Source organism: Panthera pardus, unplaced genomic scaffold, assembly GCF_024362965.1.
Source record: "Panthera pardus isolate Hobbes unplaced genomic scaffold, ASM2436296v1 HiC_scaffold_4, whole genome shotgun sequence".
Taxonomy (NCBI): domain Eukaryota; kingdom Metazoa; phylum Chordata; class Mammalia; order Carnivora; family Felidae; genus Panthera; species Panthera pardus.
Genome location: NW_026526969.1, coordinates 6,092,321 through 6,118,248, shown reverse-complemented (window position 1 = coordinate 6,118,248; position 25,928 = coordinate 6,092,321). Strand labels below are relative to the sequence as shown.

The 25,928-nt window shown below is 49.7% G+C and overlaps 2 long non-coding RNA genes across 2 annotated transcripts in view; both read left to right on the top strand.

The window, feature by feature from the left end:
• Positions 1-505: 505 nt before the first annotated feature.
• On the top strand, positions 506-2,279 carry LOC128774717 (uncharacterized). Its single transcript, XR_008419127.1, has 2 exons — positions 506-1,825; positions 2,071-2,279. It is a non-coding gene; the product is annotated as an uncharacterized LOC128774717 (long non-coding RNA).
• A 7,609-nt stretch (positions 2,280-9,888) lies between these two features.
• LOC109250606 (uncharacterized) overlaps positions 9,889-25,928 on the top strand; it is a 30,698-nt gene continuing 14,658 nt past the window's right edge. Inside the window, exons 1-3 of the long non-coding RNA XR_008419126.1 lie at positions 9,889-10,097; positions 12,118-12,894; positions 18,798-19,358. This is a non-coding gene — a long non-coding RNA (uncharacterized LOC109250606). The remainder of the gene's footprint in view (positions 10,098-12,117; positions 12,895-18,797; positions 19,359-25,928) is intronic.

Below are 25,928 nucleotides of genomic sequence, written 5' to 3'. Positions count from 1 at the left end.
GTTTTATGAAGTAAGTTTTGACTATAATATATAAATTTTAGTAGATACAGACTTTTTTGAGCTTTCTATTTTTTTTTGAAATTGAGGTATAATGCACATACCACAAAATTCACCTTTCTAAAGCATACCATTCAATAGTTTTTAGTATATTTGCAAGGTTGTGCAACCATCCTCATTATCTAATTCAATTTAGGTGGGACAGGGGAGCTAGAGGGGGCTGCCATTGGGTATTTCTCTTTCCCCAAGTCAGCGAGGCTCTGGTAAAACCCCAGCAAGGGAGGCTCTGATTAGACAGTTTCTTGTGAGGGCAGACTTTGCTAAGAAGAACAGAATGCTCTGTTGTATTTCATAATGGCTTGTTTTCCCTCCCTCTGCCAGAAGCGAGAGAGAATTTTTCTCCGATATTCACTGTGAAAAACTGGTAGAGCTCCAGGAGGTAAAAGTCACAACAGTGGGGGGGCAGGGGTTTGCCCTGTGACTAGATCCCCCTGGAGTTGTTCTCTCTCAGACTCGTCTACACTGAGCTTCCAGAAATTCCCTATCCCAGCACTGGTTCCTGCTGGTTTCTGCTCATGGGTTTCTGCTCCAGTAAGTTGTAAATTCTCTGTTATTCATCTGTCACTGCAATTTTGGGGGCAGCAGCTTTCCCCATGACCTCACTTCTCTGATTTATCTAAGAAGAGTTGTTGATTTTTCAGTTTATTCAGCCTTCGACTTGTTAAGACAGAGTGGTGACTTCCAAACTTCTTATATGCTGGATGGGAAAATTTCCCTTCTATTTTTAGTTTGCTGCAAAGTATTTTAATCATAAATGGATGTTGGATTTTATCAAATGCTTTTTCTGCAACTATTGAGAGGACTGTGTCATTTTTAACCTTTATTCCATTAATATGTTGTATTACATTGATTGTTAAATATTTTTATATATTTTTTTAATGTTTATTTATTTTGAGAGAGACAGAGAGAGAAAGCACAAGCAGGGGAGGGGCAGAGAGAGAAGGAGAGAGAGAATCCTAAGCAGGCTCCCCACTGTCTGCACAGAGCTTGACTTGAGGCTCGATCCCACGAACTGTAAGATCATGACCTGAGCTGAAATCAAGAGTCAGACTCTTAACCAATTGAGCTCACCCAAGCACCCCAGATTTTTTTTTAAATGAACATTGTATTTCTGGGATAAATTCCACTTGATTTTAATGTTTTATCTGTTTTGGATATTTCTTGGTTGATTTGCTAATCTTTCTAAAGGATTTTTACATCTTTGTTGATGACAGCTATTGGCCTATAGCAGGGACCAGTAAACTTTTTCTAAAAGAGTCAGGTAGTAAATATTTGAGGCTTTGCAGACCATATAATCTGTGCCACAACTACTCAACTCTGTCACCATGGCTTGAAAGCAGCAATGGGCAATATGTAAATTAATGGGTGTGGCTATGTTTTAATAAACATAGATTGCAGGCTGTCTTTTGGCTCAGAGGCCAAGGTTTGCTAATCCCTCATCTATTTTTGTGAGGATTTTTTGCCCTTGCAATATCTTTGTCTGGTTTCACATCAGAGTTAACACTGGCCTCATTAAATTAGTTGGGAAGTATTTCTTTTTATATTTTCTAAAAGTCTCTAACTATTACCTCATCCTTAATTGTTTACTAGAATTTACCAGTGAAGCCGTTGGAATTTACCAGTTCCAGTCATTTGGGCCTGGAATTGTTCCTTGTTGGAAACTTTGACTATAAAATACAAATTTTAGTAGATATAGACACAGATTTCTTATATTTTCTTTTTTTATTGAAGTATAATTCATATACCACAAAATTCACCTTTTTCAAGTGTATAATTCAATCTTTTTTTTTAAATTTTTTTATTAAAAAAAATTTTTTTTGACGTTTATTTATTTTTGAGACAGAGTGAGACAGAGCATGAACAGGGGAGGGTCAGAGAGAGGGAGACACAGAATCTGAAAGAGGCTCCAGGCTCTGAGCTGTCAGCACAGAGCCCGACGCGGGGCTCGAACTCACGGACCGCGAGATCATGACCTGAGCCGAAGTTGGCGGCTTAACCGACTGAGCCACCCAGGCGCCCCACAATCGTTTTTTAATATAGTCATTGTGTCACACAAGCATCACCATTATCTAATACCATAACGTTTTCATTCCCCCCCTCAAAACCCCATACCAATTAACAGACATTCCTCATTTTCTCCTCCTCCCAGTCCCTGGCAACCACTTTCTGTCCCTATGGATTTGCTTATCCTGGATATTTCATATAAACAGAATCATAGAATATGTGACCTTTTGTGGCTGGCTTCTTTCACTTAGCATGATGTTTTCAAAGTGCATAGTCCGAGTTTCAAAGTCCATGTTATAGCACGTATCAGAGCTTCATTCATTTTCACAGCTGAATATTATTCCATTGTATGGATATACTATGTTATTAACCCAATCATCAGTAGATGGGCATGAGGTTGGCTATCATGAATAACATTGCTCTGAACATTTGTGTTTGAGTATTTGCGTGAGCATATGTTTTCAATTCTCTTGGGTATATACATAGAAGTAGAATTGTTCCTTTGGTAACTCTATGTTTAACTTTGCAGGATACTGCCAAACTATTTTTCAGAGTGGCTGCACCATTTTATATTTCTGCCAGCAATGTATGAAGGTTCCAATTTCTCCATATTCTTGTCAACACTTTTTATTGTCTTTCTTTTTTATTATAGCCATCACAGTGGTTTTGATACATCATAGTGTGGTTTTGATTTTCATTTTCTTAGTGACTAATGATGTTGAACTTCTTTTCATGTGCTTATTGGCCATTTGTAAGTATATCTTCTCTGAAGACATGTCTATTAAAATCCTTTTCACATTAAAAAATAGGTTATTTATCTCTTAGTAGTGTGTTGTAAGAGTTGTTTATATATTCTGGAAACCAGTCCTCTATTAGATAAACTGTTTGCAAATATTTTCTCCCAATCTGTGGGTTGTCTTTTTCACTTTCTTGATGGTGTTTTGATATACAAAAGTTTTAAATTTTGATGAAATCCAATTTATTTGTTTTTTTCTATTTTAGCTTGTGTTTTTCACCTTGTATTTAATAAACCTTCACTACTCCAAGGTCATAAAGATTTGCACCTATATTTTCTTCCAAGAATTTTATAGATTTAGCACTTACATTTAGATCTATGATAACTTGAGCTAATTTTTGCATATGATGAGAAGAATTGTTTTCTTAGTTTCATTTTTGAAGTATTCATTTCCAGTGATTTGTTAGTAGTTCTCTTATATTTTACAAGCTTGGTTAATTTATTAGTTCCAAAAGGGGCGTGTGTGTGTGTGTGTGTGCGTGTGTGTGTCTGCCTGTTCCATAGGATATTCTATGTACAAGATGCAGTCATCTGCACACAGAGATAATTCTGCTTGATACTCTCAACTTTAATGCTTTTATTTCTTTCTCTTGCCTAATTGCCCTAAGTGGAATGTCCAATACAACATTGAATAGAAGTGGTGAGGGTAGACATCCTTCTCTTATTCCTGATTTTAGGGGGAAATTTTCAGGCTTTCACCATTATGTATGATGTAAACAGTGAATGTCTCATAGATGCTCTTCATCAAATTGAGAAAGCTCCTTTCTATTCCTAGTTTGTTGAATGTGCATACTATAAAAAGGGTGTTGGATTTGGTCAACACGTTTTCTGAATCTATTTAGATGATTATGTGGTTTTGCCCTTTATTCTGTTAATATGGTATATCAACTTAGTTGATTTTTGTATGTTGGATCAACTTTGCATTCCTGGGATAAATCCCACTTGGTCATACAGTATAATACTTTTTGTATGTTAGTGGATTCATTTTTCTAGTACTTTGTTGAGAATTTTTGTGTCTGTATTCATAAGGATTATTAGTCTGTAGTTTTCTTTTCTTGTATTGTCTTTGTCTGGTTTTGGTTATCAGGGCCTCAAAGAATGAGTTGAGAAATGTTGCCTCCTATTTTTGGATGAGTTCTTGAAAAACTGATGTTACTTCTTCTTTTTTCCCCTAGCTCTACTGAGATATGACTGACAAATAAAAATTGTATATATCTAAAATACACAACATGATGTTTTGATATATGTATACATTGTGAAATATCGAGCATAATCAAGATCATTAACATAGCCATCCTCTCCCATAGTTACACTTTTTTTGACATGAGAATAATTGAGATCTACTCTCATAGCAAATTTCAAGTATACAATGTGTTATTATTAACTATAGCTATCATACTGTAAATTATGTCCCCAGAACTCATTTGTTTTATAACTGAAGATTTGCACTCTTTTCTCAACATCTCTTCAATTCAGCAAACCCTGAGACCCTGGTAACCACCATTCTGTTGTTAATATCAGTTTGACTTTTTTTAGGTTCCACATATAAATGATTATACTGTATTTTTCTTTCTGTGTCTGGCTTATTTCACTTAGTATAATGTCTCCCAAGCTTATCCACGTTGTCACAAGGAGCAGAATTTCCTTCCTTTTTAAAGGCTGGATAATATTCCATTATATATCTTCCATATTTTCTTTTTTTTTTTTAACGTTTATTTATTTTTGAGACAGAGAGAGACACAGCATGAACGGGGGAGGGGCAGAGAGAGAGGGGAACACAGAATCGGAAGCAGGCTCCAGGCTCTGAGCCATCAGCCCAGAGCCCGACGCGGGGCTCGAACTCACAGACCGCGAGATCGTGACCTGAGCCGAAGTCGGACGCTTAACCGACTGAGCCACCCAGGCGCCCCCATATTTTCTTTATCCATACATCCATCAGTGGCCACTTAGCTTGTTTCTATATCCTGGCCTTGACAATTGCTGCAATAAACATGAGAGTGCAGTAGCTGTTTGAGATAGTGATTTGATTTCCTTTGGATGGCTATCCAGATTAGGATTGCTGGATTATATGGTGTTCTATTTTTAATTTTTTCAGGAAACTCCATACTGTGTTCCATAATGGCTCTACCAACCTACATTCTTACTAACAATGTATAAGTGTTCTTTTTCTTTTTTTTAAGTTTATTTTTATTTTTTAAATTTATTTTGAGAGGGAGATAGAGAGCAGAGAGGGGAGGGGCAGAGAGAGAAAGAGGGAGACAGAATACCAAGCAGGCCCCACGCTGTCAGAACAGAACCCAATGGGGGGCTTGATCTCATGAACTGTGAGATCATGACCTGAGCTGAAGCCAAGAGTTGGATGCCCAACCAACTGAGCCACCCAAGCATGCCAAAGGTTCCCTTTCCTTTTTTTTTTTCTTTTATTTTAAAATTTTTAAAAAATATTTATTTTTTGGAGTGAGACAAAGTGCACGTGGGGGAGGGTCAGAGAGAGAAGGAGACACAGAATCTGAAGCAGGCTCCAGGCTCTGATCTGTCAGCACAGAGCCCAATGCAAGGCTCAGACCCACGAACGGGAGATCATGACCTGAGCCGAAGTTGGACACTTAACCGACTGAGCCACCCAGGCACCCCATAGGTTCCCATAGGTTCTTTTATAGGCTCTCCAACAATTGTTATTTTAAAATTTTTGATAATATCCATTCTAACAGATGTAAGGTCATATCACATTGTGGTTTTGATTTGCATTTCCCTGATGATTGATTATGATGCATGTGATGCATATACCTCTTAGCCATTTTTTTTTTTTTTTTACCTGTTGGCCATCTGTATGTCTTCTTTGGAGGAGAAAGAGCTCTATTCAGGTCCTTTGCCCATTTTAAAGTTAGGATACTTGTTTTTCATTTTTATTTCATTTTGTTTTTTTCTATTAAGTTGCATGAGGTCCTTGTATATTTTGGATATTAACCCCTTATTAGATATATGGTTCTCAAATATTTTCTCCCATTCCACATGTTGCCTTTTCATTTTGTTGGTTGATCCTTTGCAGTGCAGAAACTTCAATGTGATGTAGCTTCACTTATTTAATTTTGTTTTTGGTGCCTGTGCTTTTGGTGCCAAGACCAATGTCGAGAAGACTTTCCCCTATGTTTTCTTCTTAGAGTTTTACAGTTTCAGATCTTTTTTTAAGTTTTTTTTTTTACTTTTTATTTTTGAAAGACAGAGAGAGAGAGAGAGACAGAATGAGCAGGGGAAGGACAGAGAGAGGGGACAGAGAATCCCAAGCAGGCTCCAAATTGCCAGCTCAGAGCCTGATGTGGGGCTCAAGCTCACAAACTGTGAGATCATAACCTGAGCTGAAACCAAGAATTGGATGCTTAACTGACTGAGCCACCCAGGCATCCCGACAGTTTCAGATCTTATGTTTAGTTTTTGTGTGGGGTTTAAGAGTCCAACTTCCTTCTTTTGCACGTAAATATCCAATTTTCCCAACACGATTTATTGAAGGGACTGTCCTTTCCCCAGTGTATATCCTTGGAGCCTTTGTCTAAGATTAGTAGACTACACATGCAAGGGCATATTTCTGGGCTCTCTACTCTGTTTCACTGACTGATATGTCTGGGTTTTTTTGCTGGTATCATATTATTTTGATTACCATAACTTTGTAATAGAATTTGAAATCAAAAAGTGTGATGCTTCCAGCTTCTTGCTCAAGATTACACTAGCTATTCAGTGTTTTTTTTATGATTCCATGTGAATTCCAATATTGTGTTTTCTATTTCTGCAAAAAAAAAAAATGTCACTAGAATTTTGATAGAGATTGCACTGAATCTGTCAATTGTTTTGGATAGAATGGACATTTCAACAATGTTGTTTTCTAGTCCATGAACATGGGATATCTTTCCATTTGTTTATGTCTTTTTCAATTTCTTTCATCAGTGTTCTATGGTTTTCGCTCTACTGATCTTTCACCTCCTTAGCTACCTTTATTCCTGAGTATTTTATTCTTTTTGATGCTATTGGAAATAGAATTGTTCCCATGAACAAATTCTTGTAGGTATAGCTGTGTTTTCTTTAAGTTTATTTATTTATTTATTTTGAGAGTAAAAGCAAGGCAGAGAGGGAAAGAAAGAGAATGCTAAGCAGACTCCATGCTGAGCCTGGAGCCTGATGTGGGGCTCTATCTCACAAATTTGTGAGATCATGACCTGAGCCGAAATCAAGAGTCGATGCTTAGCCGTTGAGACACCCAGGCACCCCAGGTATAATTATTTTAAAGCCCTTTGTATTTTAACCTTTATACTAGAGTTAAAAGTAATATATATACCACCGTTAAATTATTAGAGTATTCTGAATTTGACTGTATATTTACCTTTACCAGGCGAGTTTTATACTTTCATTTATTCATTCAGCTGTAACCCGAGGGGAAATGTGGTTCTACTCTGAGGAGCCCCCTTTCATCAGGCCTCCCTGAGAGGGTCAGTGGGCATGATTCTGGGTCCCAAGGTACTTTTAGTTCTGGGGGTGCTAGGCTATGGCAGAAGCCTGAATGTGTCTGCAGAAAGCCAGTATCCACACAATTCCAGAAGAGATGCTAAGCACGTGGACAGGACCTTAAATCACCTAACATGAGTGCTGTTCATAACTGGTGCTCAGAGCTGTTGATTGGCTACATGAGAGCTAGCCAGTCAGCAAGCATTTATTCAAATTTGCTGGGTGTATAGAGTTGGGCCACCTGGCTCCTGACCTAGGGGGAGCTCTCTTTCCTGGTATTGATAGGCTCTTTCTTGTTCTCTCACCGGTGGGCTCAGCTCCACCTCAGGCTTTAGGCCCATTTGGACCTGCCCTGGGACCGGGGGACTTAAATAGTTCTAGACCATCCATCTGGGGCTTTACCTCAAGTCAGCCTGGCTCTGGATCTAACCGCATGTTTGCTCTCTGAGTGCGGGCCTTATTCTCACAGGGCCGTCCCTGATCGTGGGACTTGAGCCTTCTGCGACAGACCTGAGTCCCTGTCTCCGCCACCCACCCCCAGCCAGTCACCCCTCCTCGGCCTCTGTATTTGGCCCTCAGCTCCCTGGACTATCCACCCATCCACACGGGACTTTGAATGTTATGTGAGAACACTGCTACTCCCTCATGGGCCCCCCTCAAGGCTGATGCCTGCCCTTGGGACCCTCTGCTCTCCTTTTCAAATCTGACCTTCCAGTTACAGGGCCACCCCCAGCCAGACTCTGCCCGAGGCTGTTGGTCCCCAAGTCTGCCCTTCTAACTCTATTCCGAGGCCCACGTGCAGCCAAGTTCTTGTCCTCGTGGCCTTGTGAGGTTTGTGGTCCAGACCAAAGTAAGACAGTCATGACATGGGGTGGGCCCCACATTTTCCCAGGGACACATTTCCTCCTGTGCTACTGCATTTGGCTGCAGTTTGGGAGGAATGAGATAGGAGGGGAGACACAGAGAGGTGTCGGGCCTCTGTGGTCAGAAGCTCCAGATCTGGGATTTCCCCAGATCTGCCCGCCTAGGATTTCCCCCGCTGCTTTGGTGGGCAGCTCTGACAGATGTCAGCAGCCCTGCCTCGCACACACATGCCTGGCTCTGTTGGGTTCCCCAGAAGCAGAGCCCGAGTTAAGGATTAGGTGCCACGATTTCCTGAGACGGGGAAGCAGAATGTGGCTTCAGAGAAAGTTGGTTCTCGGCCCGATCCACAGGGAAGGTCTGGAGCATAAACTGCATCCCAGTGTTGACCCCCTACCTGAGGCAAGGGAGCCCCCATTTTAGTTTATCTTAGACTGTAGGCTGCTCAGCTTCCTGGCTAATGATTCCCATCAGCTGAGGGCTGTTCTCTGGAGAAGGGCCAAGGTCCACAGCCCACATAGTGTGGGTGCAGAGCCTGGCAAAGGGGATCTGGGTGGAGTGCTCTAAGAGAACTGACTGCAGCATCTTTCTCTGTCTGAGCCTTCCAAGCTGGGGGCCCTCTTGGCCCGACAGCAAGTACAACCTGAAATGTGGGGATGGAGGTTAGAGCTCTCCTGGCCCGTGAGGGATGAGAGCCACCAGAAAAATGCCCGTCTCCTGTCCCTGGAACAGACCAATCTGGGTAGCATTCTGTGCAATCCCCGGAGATTCTGGCAGAATTGAGCCCCTGCTGCCTATAGCAGATCTCCAGAGCATTCTTAGGGCTCTCGTGCTTTCCCTCTCCTCCCTCCTATCTCTTGGAATCATCTCCCAAACACACACCTTTGATCAGGGGGATCCAGATCAAAACACACCAGGGTGGGGGCAGAAGTCCGGGCTGTATCCTGAGGGTAATGGAGACTTGTAGAAAGATTTTGTGCTGGGTCAGGGTGATTGGACTGGGTTTTTACTTTAGGACCGTTCCCACCGTGGGAAGGAAGTGAGAAGTGGACAGTGTCACAGTGGTCCCGGGAGAGGGGTTTGGCTGGTGCGTGTTGGGGGAAGAAAAGGAAAGGGGTCACCAAGAAGGAGAGAGAGATGGGACTCGTGCTAGATGGAGGGAACAGAACGAGTCTGCGGCCCAAAGGCCTGGCAGTGCAGAGCCCAGGGCCTGGGGCAGTAGGGGGCCTGAGACAGGAGCTGGTTTGGGGGCAACAGGCAGCCAGTCTGCCCAGTGCCCTCCTTCTCTAAAGGAGCAATGATTCCATGAAATGTCCAGAAGAGGCAAGTTTATAGAGACAGAAAGTAGATTAGTAGCTTCTTAGGACTGGTGGGGGATGGAGGTCTCGGAAGGATCGGGCGTTGGGTGTTGGTGGTGGCTAAAGGGGCCATTAAATGTTCTGAAATTAACTGTGGAGATGGCCGTACAACTCCACGCGTATGCTGAAAACCATTGAGTTTTACACTTTAAGTGGGCGAAGTATACCGTATGTGAATTCTATCACAACAGAGCTGTTGTTTAAAAACAACAACAACAACAACAACCAATGCAAAGCTGTGCAAGGGACGTGGGATTGGCTGTGGGAGGGAAGTTTGCTGACTAATGGAAGGTGGGAGGGACCTCAAAAGTCCTGTTACTCACTGACCTTATTTACCAGCGGAACGCTGGGCCCGTCTTGCCCACGGGACAGGGTGAGTCAGGGGCTTGAACCCATGTCTCCAGACCCCCCGGCCCCGCGTCCCCCCACCCCATTACCTCCATCCACCCTGCCCGCAGCTGCCCCTTCCCCCCCGGCCCCTCCATCCGGCAACCTTGCCTCCCTTTTGGCCGGCAGCCTGCTGAGAGGTAGGTGACAAATGGGGTGAATGACCTTCCTGCATTCTGCTCCCCCCGCCACCCCCCGCCTGGCTGGTGAGTCTGACTGGCCCCTCTTCCCCCAGGGGTCTTCGTGCTGCCAAGGAAGCGGCCTGGGAGGACCTGCCTTGGGTGGAGGGACGAGATGTTTGGTTCTCTGGACAAGAAGGGTCGGGAAATTGAGTCTGACACCTGGCAAGGCCCACTGCCCGGGCAGCACACTGGGGAGGCTGGCCGGCACCCCGGCAAGGCTCTTCCAGGCCAGGCCCTCACCGGGGGTCCTGGCAGAGGCCAGCAGTGGGTGCGCCGGGGGACTGCGGCCGGCGGCGGGGTGGGGCAGGACGCCCGTGGGTAATGGAAAAGCTTGAGCCCCGGTCATGGTGGGCCTGCAGTACCCGCGTGTTGATGATGACCACAGAGGAGGGATTTGCGGGCGCTCGCCAAAGATGCTGGAGTGCCCAGGGGCCGCCCCAGAGCGCACGCTCGGACCACACCTGGAGCCTTCTTGTCACCAGTGTCACCCTCAGCAGACCCTCTGCTGGGCTTGGCCTCCTTCCCTTGATAGCCCGGGAGCCCAGGGCCGTTCCACATGCACTCAGTAATGCCTTTGCTGTCATGCGTGACTGCGGCCTGGGCCTCGCTTCCTTTCTGGACCGGAAGGGGCTGTCCCCAGGTTACCTCCCAACGGTCTGCCTCCCGCCCCCCCCCCCCCCCCCCCCAGGCACTGGGCCTCTTCCTGGATTGGGAACCCCCACCTCATCAGCTGCCTGACTCAGGCCTGATGTTTCGTTCACATTAGCGAATGCCTCGGAGGCAACTGGGTCCCCTTACTGCCCCTTATCCTACCTGGAGCCAAATGTTCATTAGTGACACTGGTGAGAGGGGCTCCTGAGACTGAAGTGAAATCTGTGGCTGCACGAGCAGCCATGTTCAGGGTCGGGGCCTGGGTCAAGCAAGAGCTGCTCTCAGCAATTCTCCTCCAGCTGTTAATTCTGTTCCTGTTGCCTCCAACATCACTCGCCACAGCAGTGTCACCGTCACCACTGATATCTCCTCCATCCTATCTTTTCCTCCTCCCTCACCTCTACCTTCACCTCCAAACGTACTTCCACCCTCACCGCTACCAAGTTCATCATCCCCCACCCAGCTCTCAGGTCGGACCCCTGACGTCATTAGACATTTCTTTTTTTGGGGTGGGGGGGGGCGGGGACAGTGCAAGCAGGGAAGGGGCAGAGAGAGAGACAGAGGGAGAGAGAGAATCTTAAGCAGACTCCACGGTCGGCGCAGAGCCTGACCCGGGGCTTGATCCCACAAACATGAGATAGTGACCTGGGCCGAAATCAAGAGGCGGATGCTCAACTGACTGAGCCACCCGGGTGCCCCACATTAGACGTTTCTTTCTTTTTTGTGTTTTTTTTTTAACGTTTATTTATTTTTGAGACAGAGAGAGACAGAGCATGAACGGGGGAGGGGCAGAGAGAGGGAGACACAGAATCTGAAACAGGCTCCAGGCTCTGAGCCGTCAGCCCAGAGCCCGACACAGGGCTCGAACTCACGGACCGCGAGATCATGACTTGAGCCGAAGTCGGACGCTTAACCGACTGAGCCACCCAGGCGCCCCTCGACGTTTCTTAACAAACAGGCATGTCTCTGGTTGAAGAGGTGATCCGAGATGCGGGGTGTGGCCAGAACCGCGTGTCCCGGCTGCCTCTGGGCTCATGCGTTTGTAAACTGGGACTCTTGCCTTGCACGGTGATGGTGGCCTGGTGGTGGAGAGGTCGGGGCTGACTGGCTCGGTGCCCATGCAGCCAATACCTAAGACTCTGTGGGCAGATCATGGTCGGAGCCACCTGATGCACGCGCTCTGGCTCCAAGGAGATTTGTCCTCACATATGACTCAAGGAAATGGGAGGTCCCGAGGTAGGGGAAGAGCCTGAAGTGGGGGTCAGCGCTCTGGCTGTGCCATGGGCTCAGCGTGGCTTCCGTAAGTCACTGATTCCCTCTCCCACAGGTCAAATGACAAGAGCGACCCTCCCTTTCCCCGCGGAGAGCTCGACAGGGTGCACGGTGTGTGCACAGCCTCTGCTCCTTTAAGGCAGCGCGGCCCAGCAGGGCGCCTTGTCTGCTGTCCCGGGTGCATTTCCGGCTCCCTCTCTCACCGGCTCTGAGCCCTTGGGGAAGCCACTCACTGCTTCTGCCAAACCTCCACCGCCTCATCTATGAACAGGGAATAAACGACAGACTCTACCTCCCAGGACCGCAATGAGGATTCACTGAGAACATCCACGGACAGCACTTACTTCGAATTCTCACCTGTGCACGAGGCACACGGGGGCAGTGTCACCCGCCGTTACAGAGGGGGACGCAGAGCTGGTAGGGGTAGAATCAGGGGGGAAAACTGCTTGAGGTCACGTGCCCAGGCTGCGAGGGGTACATGGGGACACCGAGGCCCACTTCCTGCCCTGAAGCGCATGGCCTGAGCCAAAGAGGGGAGAAGATTGGGCCCCTGGCCATCAGGCTGGGCTGAGAGGGAGTGTACAGGCCCAAACCCGGCCGTGGGACTCAGTAAAAAGTACTTGGGCTGCTTTGGGGCAAGGATCCCGGGACTGGGCGAGTGCTGGGACCCCAGGAGGGCTCGGAACACCAGAGAAGAGGAAGATGGCGTCCCAATTATGGGAATCTGAGCAAGCAGTGTTGGAGACTGAAGGGGAGTGGCCTGTGTGGGGTCAAAGAAGCTGGATGCCCGGCCACTGGGTACAAAGGACAACTAAAGCCAGAGAAAGGCCAGGTAAGGGTGGAACCACAGCCAGAACTGGGCTCCCCTCTTTCCTGCCACCTCAGGCTGGTGATGTCTTTCTGACCCTCAGCAAAACCTTCTAATGTCATGAAGACTGGTGGTCAAGGGGTGGTGAAGGGGAGTCTGGGCTTTCCCCCCTTCCTGTGCTCTTTGTGCTGGTCCCAGAGGCCCGGGACCCCTGTCCAGAGGAGGCCTCTAGGAGGCAATAATCAAGCCAGTGACGACAACGTTAAGATCTCTGGCAGGAGATCTAGACCCTTCCTCCCGTGCCGCAGTCACGCTCAGGGGTCTCTGCCTGCTTTGTCTTCATCTACAGCTTCCCTTCTTCAGTGAGTCCCCACCAGAGACCAGGCACGATGCCAAGTTCATCTCTTCATGTCGGAGTGGAGAGACGGGCTCAGAGAAGTTCAGTCCGTTGCCCAAGGTACTGAGCCAGAACAGGGCTGGGGCTAGATGCCAAGCCTGTCTGATGCCCCCTCATGAGACACACACGAAAGCCCCCCGTCTCCATCCACTTGACTGGGCCCGTGGGGAAAAGTGATGAGCTGGATGGTGGTCCGGGGAGGAGTAGAAAGCCAGCTGCCTGCGGGCCAGGGCTCCCTGCCACCCACAGTCCAGCCTGTTCCCTGCCAGGGCCTGCTGCCTGTTGCTCCGTGGGCGGCTGGAACGCCCAAGCTCCTGGGGCCACCACCCTCTTTCCCCATGGCCCTGGCACAGATTCTCACACCAGTAGGCCTCAGTGCCCATCCAAAGCAGGCCCAGGCCCTGCAGCCCGCCATGGCAGCTGCGGGGTCTGAGTAGGTGCCTGGGTTCTGCCTGTGGGCACACAGCCTCACTGAACGGGAGGCATCAGGCCTCCGAGCCCGCCTCTGGCCAAGCCTGTCATCTGAGTTTAGCTCCAGGCTGCCTGGGTGAAGGATTCCCTCACTGCCCACCACCCACCTGGAGGAAAGCTATCTGAGGTGAGAGGGGGGAGCTGGGGCCCAGGTACGAGGGGGAAAGTTGAGGCCTACGCACCCAACCACCTTCCCCTCCAGCACGCTCCCTCTTCCTCTGGGTGTCTTCTCTCAGCGAGCGAACCTGCCAGCCCCTCCCTCCCCACCAATGTCCTGGCAGCCCTGTAATGGCGGCCACATGGCCGTTGTGCCAGCACGAACCTCCCCGTCCCTTACTGGAACGCTTCACCATCCTCTGTCCCCAGGCCCACCCTGCCTGTCCAGCCTCATCGACCATCACTGTGGGCTTACATTAGTGACAAGCTGGGGGTGTCGCCCTGAACCTTACATCTTCCCTGGCTCCCTGTTGACTGCAGAGAAAGTTCCAGCTCCTTAGTCAGCCGTCAAGGCCCCTGGCTTCCATGCTCCCTGGGTCCCAGTCTCCCTGTGTGAAACACGTGTGGCCCCTGGAAAGTCTGGGCTGTCTGGCAATATCTCCTCAGCCCTAGGCCTGGAAAATCTTTCCCCAAAGATTTGGCTGAATGCCCCCCCACCCCATGAAGCATGCTGCTGACTCCCCTCTCTGGCCTGAGGGGTGGACTGCTCCCCCCTCGCTGCCCCTCCCTCCCGGTGACCCCATATGGCTTGTTGACTATTATGCTCAGGGGCACTGATTTGGGTTCTAGGCTGTCCTCAAGAAAATCAGGAATCAGGGGTGCCTGGGTGGCTCAGTCGGTTAAGCGTTCGGCTCAGCTCATGATCTCACGGTTGATGGGTTCGAGCCCCACATCAGGCTCTGTGTTGACAGCTCAGAGCCTGGAGCCTCCTTCGGATTCTGTGCCTCCCTCGCTCTCGGCCCCTCCCCCACTTGCTCGCGCACGCACTCGCGCTCTCTCTCTCTCTTTCTCAAAAATAAACATAATTTTTTTTTTTTTTTTTTTTAATCAGGAATCAACCCTGTTTCCTTCTCTCTGTGGTCCCAGTGGCCTGTGTGGGATCTGGCCCGGAGAGGAGACACAAGGAATGCATTCCTGCATTTGGTACTGTTGGGGTGTTCTTTGAAGACTGGACTACGTATTCAAGCAGGACAGCTGTGTGCAGCCACGGGGTCTGGGGCCAGTTGATGGGACCCAGGAGAGGCACAAGTTATCGGTGTCTGATAGGGGAGACCCAACCCCCTCCAAGGAGGTTTTGAGGCAGCCTGGTACGTGGGAGGGCTTGGATTTGAATTTAAGCTCTCCCACCCCCTGGCTGTGCATTTGGGGTAAACCACTCACCCCATCTGAGCCTACAAGGGCATTTCCCCCCAGGGGTGCTGTGAGCAATGAGGCGGTGCTGGTAAAGCACAAGGTGGGCTCTTGGCAGATAGTGACTCTCCACCCCTACGTTCTCTAGGGAGCTTCTGGTTCAAGGTGGGCCACTGGGGACCTATACTCCAAGAACTAAGGAGTTGGGTCCCCTCTGCTCACAGAAGTCGCCCTGATGTGGCCGGGTGGGCCTGTGAGGGCAGCAGAGTGGTCCTAGATGTCTCTGCCCTGGGACAAGGGGCTGCCTGGGTTAGGGGAACAGGGGTGCCCGCCTCCCTTCCTACCCACAGGCCACCCGGTGCCCCTGCCCTCTGCGCTCCTCGGCAGGCCGTCGGGGCCAGTATTGGATGTGCCCAGCTTTGGCCCTACAGCCGCTGGCAGGGCCAACGCTGTCATCGGGCCTGGCCCTGTGTCTGGCATCTCTCTGGCGTCGCCTGGGCCCGGGCTTCCTGAAGGCGGATGCAGGCTTGTACCCTGTGCTGACAGGCCCTCCCCGGAACTGAAGGTGTCCTGGGGGCAAGCCCACACCCAGTGACCTTCCCAGTTGAATGCAGACTTGTCAGAGAAGGGCCACATCCTTCCGCAGGTCACAGCTCTCAGGGCAGGGTGACAGCTCCCTGCTCTGATTAGGGCTTCTCAGAGGAGGCCCCGTGCCCCCCTCAGACTAGACTTTTGAGCCAAGGCTGTGCCTTCCCCCCTCAAACCCTTTGCAGAGTATGACTGTGTCTCCCCCCTTAGACTAACTTACTTCTCAGGGCATGTCCAAGTCTCTTCCTTCATATCAGCTTCCTGGGGCAGGGCCATAACTCCTGCTCAGACTAGGGAAGGGGGTGAGTTGCCAGAACATTCCAGGAGCACCTGGTGGCGGGTGGAACATGGTGAAATTCAAGGCCCTGCAAAAGGTCGCCCGCGTGGGTGTCCAGTGGTAGAGGACAGAAGGTAATGGGTGACGAGTGACAGGCCAGGTGGGCCCTCTGGCACCCTAAGAATGGGCTTTTGTCCTGAAGACTGCACGGAGCCAATGAGGGGAACAAAGTCGTTCTCGCAGAACCTCCTGGCCGCCACGTCAGCCACGGGGAACGGAAGGCCGAGCTGCCCAGGGGTGGGGGGCAGACAGGAGGGAACAGGAAGGGCCACCTGGGGAGGAGGAATTGATGGGCCTGGTAGTGGAGAAGGGTGAGCGGGTCAGGCCCAGCACCCCGGCTTCTGGCTGGGGCAGTAAGGGTGAGGTCCACAGCAGGGGAGCAGTGCAGTGGGCCCTTTGGGGCCCGAGCCTACAGGGAGCCTGGGGGCCGTGCAGGTGGACATTTCCAGAATGCAGCCCCCGGAGGGGGTTTTTAGCAGGTGGAGCGGGTGCATGAGGTTGCCTGGGGGTGAGGGGGAGACTCCAAGGAGGGGTTCCAGGGGGTTGCACAGAGAGGAGGCAGGGTAGAGGCCGGGAAGACAAAGCCCTCACTGCTCTGTCTCTGCTTCCTCTTCTAGAAAAGGGGAGGGTCCCATGCTTCGGGGCCATGTCCCTGGCTGGGGGTGCCCAGAGCAGCTGAGGCTTTGCAGGCTGGGGGAGGGGAGTGGGGGGGGGGGCGCTCCCTGCCCCCGCCCTCCAGCCCTTCAACCCAACACTGAACCCTCACACTCCTTTGGAATTTTCCAGGTGGAAATTCACCTCAAAGGCCCTCTCTGGCTCCACATACTCAACTCATCCCGTCTCTGGTCCCAGCACCCCTGACCCCCAGCGGTTTCTAGGGGCTCCAGGGCTGAGTCCCCCTGGAGCGCCGGGCCCTCCTCCCAGGGGGAGGCCGCCAGGGAGGGAGAGAGGCCCTCTGGTGACCCCCGTGCACCTCTCCCCGCTCTCCACCAGTTCCAGACACATTGCGATTTATCTGTTGTTTATTGTGCGGAGGCCAGGCTTCCCAGCCAAATCGGAGCTGGACCGGCCAGCCGCGGCCCGAGACGGCTGTCCCGGCCAAGCCCGGAGCAGCCCCCCGCCCACCGTCCATCCCCTCGGCCGCCCCCGAGCCAAGCGGGCCCTGAGCTCTGGCGGGCTGGACACTCTTTATGGAGCCCCAGGGCCCGTTTCCCCCATCGTCTGCCCGTGTTTACAGCCTTGCTCGTGTTTGCCTCATGATCTTATTCCGGGTGACGCCCCAGTCTGGACGGGGTTTGCATGCCATCCTGCTGAGGCCTCGCTCGTCGCCCGGGCCCTGGGCCCCTGGGCCCCCGGGCTTCTCATCCATCATTTCATTGAGCCTCACCCTCCCGGAGCAATGGTGGGAGAGCTTATCACCCACGGGCGTGAGCGAGGGCTCGGCCCGTGGGAGCCGGGTGGGAACCTGCTCTCTTTCTGCCACATGCTGGGGGGTGGGGGGCAGGGCGTGCCCTGGGTGCTCACAGATGCGCACGCGTGTGTGTGTTGGGGTTTGCATTCATGGATGTGCATGTGTGTGTGCATGTGCGTGGGGGGGGGGTGGGGAGGCTTGCACGTGAGGGTGTGAACACACACACACACACACACACACACAACACCCAGAGCCTGCCATCTGCAGCTCTGTCTCTGATAGAGACAGCCCGCAGACCTCCAGGCCAGGCTTCCAGGCCGGCTCTCTCCTTTACAGGTGTGTGTGACCTTGGCCTCATTCGCCTCTCACTTTCCTTTGGATAGAAGGGGGGCTGTATCGATACCAGCCTCACAGCACGCCTTTGGGCATCTAGAAGGGCTGTGCTCAGCCCTCACTGCAGACCCGGGGCCTGTCTCTCTGTGCGTCCCTCTGTCCCTCCCCTCCCTGAGCTACAGTTGTTGACCTCTGAGGCTCTGCCCGGAAAAATGCACCTGTAAGCATACAGGTAAAATTTAGCAAGTCCTCTGATGTCCCTCCACGAATCTTCTGGTGAAAGACCTCTTGTGGGGCTGGACAGGAAAATCCTCAGAGGCCTAGAGTTTTTCACAGCAAAATACGACGGTGATGGCAGTCACCTTGATGTCCCTAGAGACAATTAAGGGACCCAAAGCTGCTACTCAGGCCTGTCTCTTCCTTTTTTTTTTTTTTTTTGTGAAGTTTATTTATTTATTTTGAGAGAGAGAGAATGAGAGTGGGGGAGAGGCAGAGAGAGAGAGAGAGAGAGAGAGAGAGAGACGGAGAGAGAGAATCCCAAGCAGGCTCCGGTGCCCCATCAGCATAGAGCCCGACACGGGGCTCGAACCCACGGACTGCAAGATCATGACCTAAGCCGAAATCAAGAGTCAGACGCATAACCCACTGAGCCACCCAGGCGCCCCTCGGCGCCTCTCTTCTCTCCACCCAGAAGCAAAATACTGGGGCAGTTCTCAGACACCCTGGTATGACAGTATGACAGGTTACCTGAGGTCACACCTTCACCCTAGATTATTTGATGACCAAAGTTGGTGCCCCCACCTCGGGAAATTTGGGAGCTGGAGTACTCATGCAGCTGAGCGGCCCTGGGCTGAGGTTTCCCCATCAGGCCCCCAACAGGCTGTAGATCCCCAGGCCGGGGAGGGGGGGTGGAGGGGAGGACATCGCCCGGTGGCAGAGCCGGGTGGTGTGCAAGGTGGCGGGGGCTTTGTTGATCTTGCTCGTCCTTTATGATGCGCTGACAGCCCAGCCTAACACTTCCCAAACACACTGCCTTCCGTCAGGACTGGAGTTCCAGAAGCAAACAGTGGCAATCAGACGACTACTGCCTGAGACTCCAGACGGCAGGCCCGGAGGGTTTATAAGCTCCTCGAAGACACCAGGTCCCCGGCCACCTGCCTAGGATTGCTGCTCCCAGAGCTGCGGCCTCTGAGCCCCTGGGGCCCCTGCGGCTTCCCCCGGCACTGGGCCCGGGGCTCTGGAGACTGGGGACCAGCCCGGGGCCCTCTGGGGCTGGCCGAGGTGCTGGTGGGTGGGGTGGTTGTGACTGAGGCAGGGTGGCTCAGGGATGCCCTGGGGAGGGAGAAGCGTCAGCCCAAGGACGTGCAGCTCCCGAAGAGGCAGCCACCTCCCAGGCTCTCTGACTCTGGTCAACCCATCTCCACTAACCTGGGTGGACAGGGGCTCCCGTCAGGACCCGAAGAGGCTGAGGTGACCAGGCCCAGACAATCTGTTCCTCCCACGTCTCAAGGCTGCCTTGGAACCCGAGAAGCCTCCACCTGTTCCACACCAGCCAAGGGCATCTGAGAAACGGATGCATCATCTTTCCTGGACCATGCTGGAAGGTAAGAAGCTGCCGAGGGTGTCAGGAAAACCATACCCCCACAAAGCAGCTGATCCCCGAGAGACAGGCTGGAGGGAGGAATGGTTCCGAACAGCCAAGCTCCTCGGTCCTCCCTATGGCAAAGTCTGGCACTCAGAAAAAGCTCAAGGGTGCACACACGCATACGCGTGCACGTTCAAAGCCTCACAGACGGTCCAGAGTCTAGAGCAAGAATGAGATGTGCTCCATGACCCCAAGGCAGGCCATGCAGCTACATGGGAGCCCACAGTCCCAGCCAAGGACGGGCTTGCAGCCCCCCCTCCCCATACACACACAGAGGCCAACATCCCTCTCTGATTGTCTGCCTTTCGGAGAACAGAGGACTGAGTGGGGACTGGGAGGCCTTGGGAGAGCCCACAAAAGCGCCGATAAATGCATTTATGTTCCTCCAAATGACTCTGTAACAAAACACACAAAAGGAAGAGGCAGAGTTTCGCGCATATTAAATCATGGTCATGGGACCTGTGCAATTAATTCTCATTTATCATCTGCCCTGTGCGCTAGAAACTTCCGCGTCTCGGGCCAGCGCCCACCCCAACCCCCACAACTCCGTGTCCACCAGACGCTCATAAATCTGTTTTGCTTGTTCCACACGAGCTGCCTGGGAAAAGGCCCCATTTGCTGCGTCTGCTCCTCTGTCCAAACTTTCAACGCCTTCGACATTTTATGGTTTCGCGTTATTGACTTGGCCTCCCGGGTCCCCTGTGGTAGGCGGCTGTTTGAGAGAGCAAGCGAGAGGCTTGGGGTGACCTCAGGTTCACCCCCTTGCCTGGCCGGAGCTGGCAGGACCGTGCAAAAGCCTTGAAGTTGCCTGGGGCCCGGAGCTCCTGAATCACAGATCCTCCCCAGGGTTTCCCCCCTGTGCCCCGACTCAGGCCCCGAAACCCACCCCGAACTGAGGTCCTGGGCCCGTTCTTCCTCAACCTCTACAACTTGCGTTGCCCAAACCTCCGCTTCTGCAGCCCTCTCCAGCCCCAGCTCCTCCTTTTCCCAAAGGCCTCCTCCCCGCCCCCAAGGGAGCACACATGAGGTCAGTGTGCCTAGGAGCAAAATGCCCAGGTGGAGGGGACAGTGTGCAGGCATAATGCCTGGGGCGTTCACGCCACAACAGGCCAGGCCTCCTTCGTGCCACTGAGGACACAGATAAAGACCAGACTGATTTTCAATTTCTTTTTTAGTTTATTTTATTTAGAGAGAGAGAGAGAGAGCACAAGCAGGGGGGTGGGGGAAGATAGAGAGAGAAGGAGAGAGAGAGAATCCCAAGGAGGCTCTGCACCGAGAGCATGGAGCCCGACACGGGGCTCGATCCCACGAACTCTGAGATCATGACCTGAGCTGAAGTCAAGAGTTGAATGCTTAGCCGACTGTGCCACCCAAACGCCCCAAGGCCGGGTTGATTTTCAGCCGGTGTGTCCTCCTGGAGAGGTTGTTAAATACTTTGACTCATGTCTTGAATGAGGGAAACCTGTCCTTGCCCCGAAGGAGCTGGATGAGGGACAAACAAGCAGGTAACTAGATAATTATGATTCCAGCGACCAGCAGTGTATCAGCACAATTTGGGGGCTCAGAGGCATCATTTGAACCCTGTCCAAGGCTTCTGGGGGAGGAGGCAATGTCTAAGTTAATCTGGGAAGGACCCACAAGAAACACCAGAGGTTTATGGTGATAGGGAAGATGGGGTTGTGGGGGGAGTGTGCATCCAGGCAGAAGGAACAGCATGTGCCAAACCCAGGGGTGAGGGAGGAACATACGATGTCTGAGAAGTGGCTTTTGGTGGTCACGGAACAAGGAGATAAAGACTGGAGAGGTCAGCTAAGGCCAGCTGTGAGCCGAGGCACCTACACAGCTGCAGCTGGTTGGTTTGCCTTGTGGGAGACCATTTAAGCAGGGGAGTGACATGGTAAGATTTGAACGTTGGCCAAACCACCCTACAGTGTGGATTAGAGGAGGAGTAAGACCGGTAGAAGTCCCCTACCTCACACCATACACAAAAATAAATTCAAAATGGATCACAGACCTGTCATTGCTAAACTATGGAACTCTGGAAGAAAACCTAGGGGGAAAAAGTCCTAGTTACCACTTGAGTTTGGCAAAGATTTCTGAAATACAATATTAAAAAGCACAAATAATAAAAGAAAAAACCAATAAACTAGACGTTGTTAAAATACAAAACTTTAGCTCCTCGAAGACACTGTTGAGAAAATGATGAAGGAAAGGCACAGACTGGAATTCTTGTAAAATATAGCCAACAGAGGGCTTGTATCTGGAATATATGAAGAGATTTTACAACTCAGTATGAAGACAAACAACCCAGTTTAAAAATTGGAACTCTCATTCATGGCTGGTGGGAGTATAAACATGAAACAACTTTGGGAAATAGTGTGGTAGTTCCTTAACAAGCTAAACATACTCCCACCACAGGACCCAGCCATTCTACTCCCAGGTACTTCCCAAGAGAAATGAAAGCATCTATCCACACACACACACACACACACACACACACACACACGATATATGAATATTCATAGCAGCTTTAATTGTAAGAGTCCCAAACTGAAAATGATCCAAATGTCCATTAATGGGTAAATGGAAAAACAAATAGAGGTATAATCATATTCCTTTGATGGAATGAAAGGAATGAACTACTAATACCTGCTACAATATGGATACATCTCAAAATAATCATTCTGAATGAAAGAAGCCAGACCAAAAAAAAAAAAAAGTATAGAAAATTCTAGAAAATTCAAGCAAATCTATAGCGAGTTGTCTGGGGACTTGGTGGGAGGTTAGCAGTGGGAGATTACTACGGGACAGGAGGAAACTGTTGGGCGTGATGAATGCGTTCGTTATCTTAAATGTGATGCTGATCCCATCAGATCATGGGTGTATATAAGTCAACACATAACAAACTGTGCCTGTTAATGTACATGCTGTTAATATATGTCCATCGAACCTTAATAAAGCTGTAAAAAATAAACGTACAAATTACACCAAGTGACCAGGGAGGCAAGGGCGATGTTCAGGACCATGTCAGGGAGATTAAATACATGATTGTTGATTCACTCACTCACTCCCATTCCCACTCATCTTTTACTGAACTGTAAGTCCTATAAAGGCAGGAAGTCTGCTCTGCTCACCCTCATGCCCCTAACATTCAGCTTGTAGTAGGCACAGGGGTGGAAAAAGGTGAATTGTCTGGGGAGGAATTTAGAAATACTTGGCTAGCCATGAGGATGTCTGAAGTGAGGGAAGTTGAGGAATGAAAAATAACCCCTGTGTTTCTAACTCAAGTAAATGCTGCTGGGGTGTGAGTTTGGAAAGGAGAGGAAGGTGAGCTCAGACTTGAGCTGAGTTTGCAGTGTGGCGTTATGTGGAGACAGACAGGCTGGAGTGAAGGATTTGGGCATCACTAGCGGATCTCAGACTGGAAAGATTTGAAAGATACCAAATCCCCGGGTCCCACCTCTAGACCAATAAAATCTCTGAGGATTCTACCTGGCACTGGAATTTCCCCATAGTTCAGGGGGATTCTAATGTGCAGCCAGAGTGGATAACCCTCACCGTGGAGGGTGATTTAAGTCGTGGGAGGAGATGAGTGCCCCAGATGAGGATGTGGGAAGTGAGACAGAAGAGGACCCAGGACCGAGCCTCAAGGAGCCCTGACTTTAGGGATGGAAAAGGGAGAGTAGCAAGAGATGGGAGTAGCTGAAGAGATAGGAAGAAAATCAAGAGTGCAAGTCACAAAACAGGGAAAAGGGATCCATGGACTGGAAGGTGGAAACCGCTGTCAAAGGCTGTGGCCACGTGGGGCAAAAGGCAAGATGAATTGGATTAATCAACAAAAGGTCCTTGGTGAACAAGGAGGGAGCTGTTTTATGGGTGTGACAGAGCCAACCTTGGGAAGGGATTGCGGAAGAAAGTGGGAGATGAGGGGTGGAAATGGTGAACTGTTAAAATAGCTTTGTTTTGAAGTAGAGAGTTGGAAGGAGAGAATGGAGTTAAGGGAGGGTCAGAGGGGATTAGGCAGCGGGGAGACCTGACCATGTTTAATTGCTGATAAAAAGGAATCAAATGGAACCAAATAGAGTCTAGAAACAGACCTTGCCTGTATGGTCACTAGACTTAGGACAAAGGGACAAATACAATTTATGTAAATTTAGATTGATAAATTTAAGATATACAACATGTTGGGGCACTTGGATGGCTCAGTCGGTTAAGCATCTTACTTCAGCTCTGGTCATGATCTTATGGTTTGTGGGATTGAGCCCCGCGTCGGGCTCTGCGCTGGTAGCACGGGGTCAGTTGAATGATAAAAGAAAGATCTCTTTAATAAATGCTACTGGAACACCTGGATATATGTATGGGGGCGGGGGCGGGGGCAGGAAGAACCTTGATTCCTACCTCACACCACACACACACACAAATTAGTTCCAGATGGATCATAGACCTAAATATGAAGGCAGAAACCATAAAGAAATTATAAGGGAATTTATGATTCTGGAGCAGGCAAATATTTGTTAATAAACATGACATAAAGGTACTGACCATAAAAGAAAAAAATATATATTGGACTTCTTAAAATTTGTAAGCTTCTGTTTATCAAAAATCATCATTAAGGCAAAATCAATCTATGATGATGCAAAATAGATCAGGGTTGCTGGCTGACTGGGAAAGGCATGAGGGAACTTTCTGGAATGATGGAAATGTTCTGTGTCCTGATGGGGTAGGGGTTACATTAGTGTATGCATTTTTCCTTTTTTTTTTTTAGATGGTTTCTTTTTTTGTCAAAATATATTTGACATATAACATTGTGTGAATTTAAGATATACAACATGTTGGGGCACCTGGGTGGCTCAGTCAGTTAAGCATCTGACTCGATTTTGGCTCAGGTCATGATCTCCTCATTCATGGGATCGAGCCTCTCATCGGGCTCTCCGCTGACAGCACAGGACTTGCTTGTGATTCTCTCTCTCCCTCTCTTTCTGCCCCTCCTCTGCTCACACGCTCACTCTCTCTTTCAAAATAAATAAATAAACTTTTAAAAAAAGATATAACATGTTGATTTGACACATTTATGTATTATAATATGATTGCCATCGTATTGATAGGTAGCACCTATGTCATATCAATAATGATCATTTCTTTTGTGGTTGGAATAATTAAATATAGACTGTTAGCAAATCTGATGATTATAATATAATATCATTGTCTATATTTGGTATACTATGCATTAAACTTCCAGGGCCTGTCTATTAGTTGCAAGTTTGTAACACATGCATTTTTCAAAACAAAGATTGAACTGTACCTAAGACCTGTGCATTTAATTGCCTTCAAGTTATAACTTAATAAAAGAAGATAGAAAAGAAGGAAAGTGAAAAGGCAAGCCATAGACCAGAAGACAATATTTGCAATGTATATATATGATAAAGAACTTACATCCAAAATATATAAAGAATTCTCATAAATCAGAAAGGAAAAAAAAAAGACCCTATTTTTAAAATGGGCAAAAAAACTTGAACCGGCATTTCACAAAGCTATTCCAATGATTCATAAACACATGGGAAGGTGCTCGACATCATTACCCAGCAAGGAAATGAAAATGAAAAACCACAATAAGACGCCCCGCACACACACACATACACACCCAGAATGGCTAAAATGCAAAAAACCGATAATTCCTAGTGTTGGCAGGATGTGGAGAGATTTTATACTTTCAGACGCTGCTGAAGGAAGCCTTCTTACAACAGGGAAGGAGAAGGGCTCAAGGTTGACGAGGAGTCACTGTGCATATGTCACTGCTGCTCTCCTAGGCCTGGGTGTCCTCAGTTTCCCACAAGACACAACTGAGCCATTGTTGTGTTGCCTGAAGCCACACAATCCCCATTTTGCTCATATCCCTCCTGTCCACTCCCTTTCTTTCCATTCCTGCCCCATTGGCCCCTGGCACCTGAGGTTACAACACACTTCCCTGGGCCATCTTTCTCAAAGCCAGCAGCATAGGCAGAACAAATCCTGGCTCACAAGGCAGACAGCAGAGGCTCAGTCCCCCTCTGACAGCATGGTGGCTTTCTCTCCTGCAGCCTGGGCTTCCTCTCCACTAGCCCCTCTCCTCTCTCATGGTTAGTACTAGCAAACTCCTCACTGCTTCCCCAGACTCCTGTCCCACCTCTATCCCTCTGCTATTCACCTGAAGTCTCACCAGCCCCTGCTGGCACTCTTCGATAGCCCACTGGCTTCAGGCTACAACTTGAGCTGCTGGACTCAGCATTCAAGGCCTCTGTGGCCCACTCCATTTCTTTAGCCTGTTAGATCAGATGTGAGCCTAAGGGACCTTTTGGGCATGCTGAGGCAAGGCTACAGAAGGCCCACAGCACTGTCCAGAGAGAGATCAGGCAAGGCTTGGGCACAGTAAGGAGGGAAGGGAAGTTGGCTATAGGGGATGCCCCATCTGGCCCATACACAATGCACATGGCCAGCGGGAGTGGGGTGGTCCAGGCCAGCCATTGGTAGACACAGCTGGCTTCCATGAGGA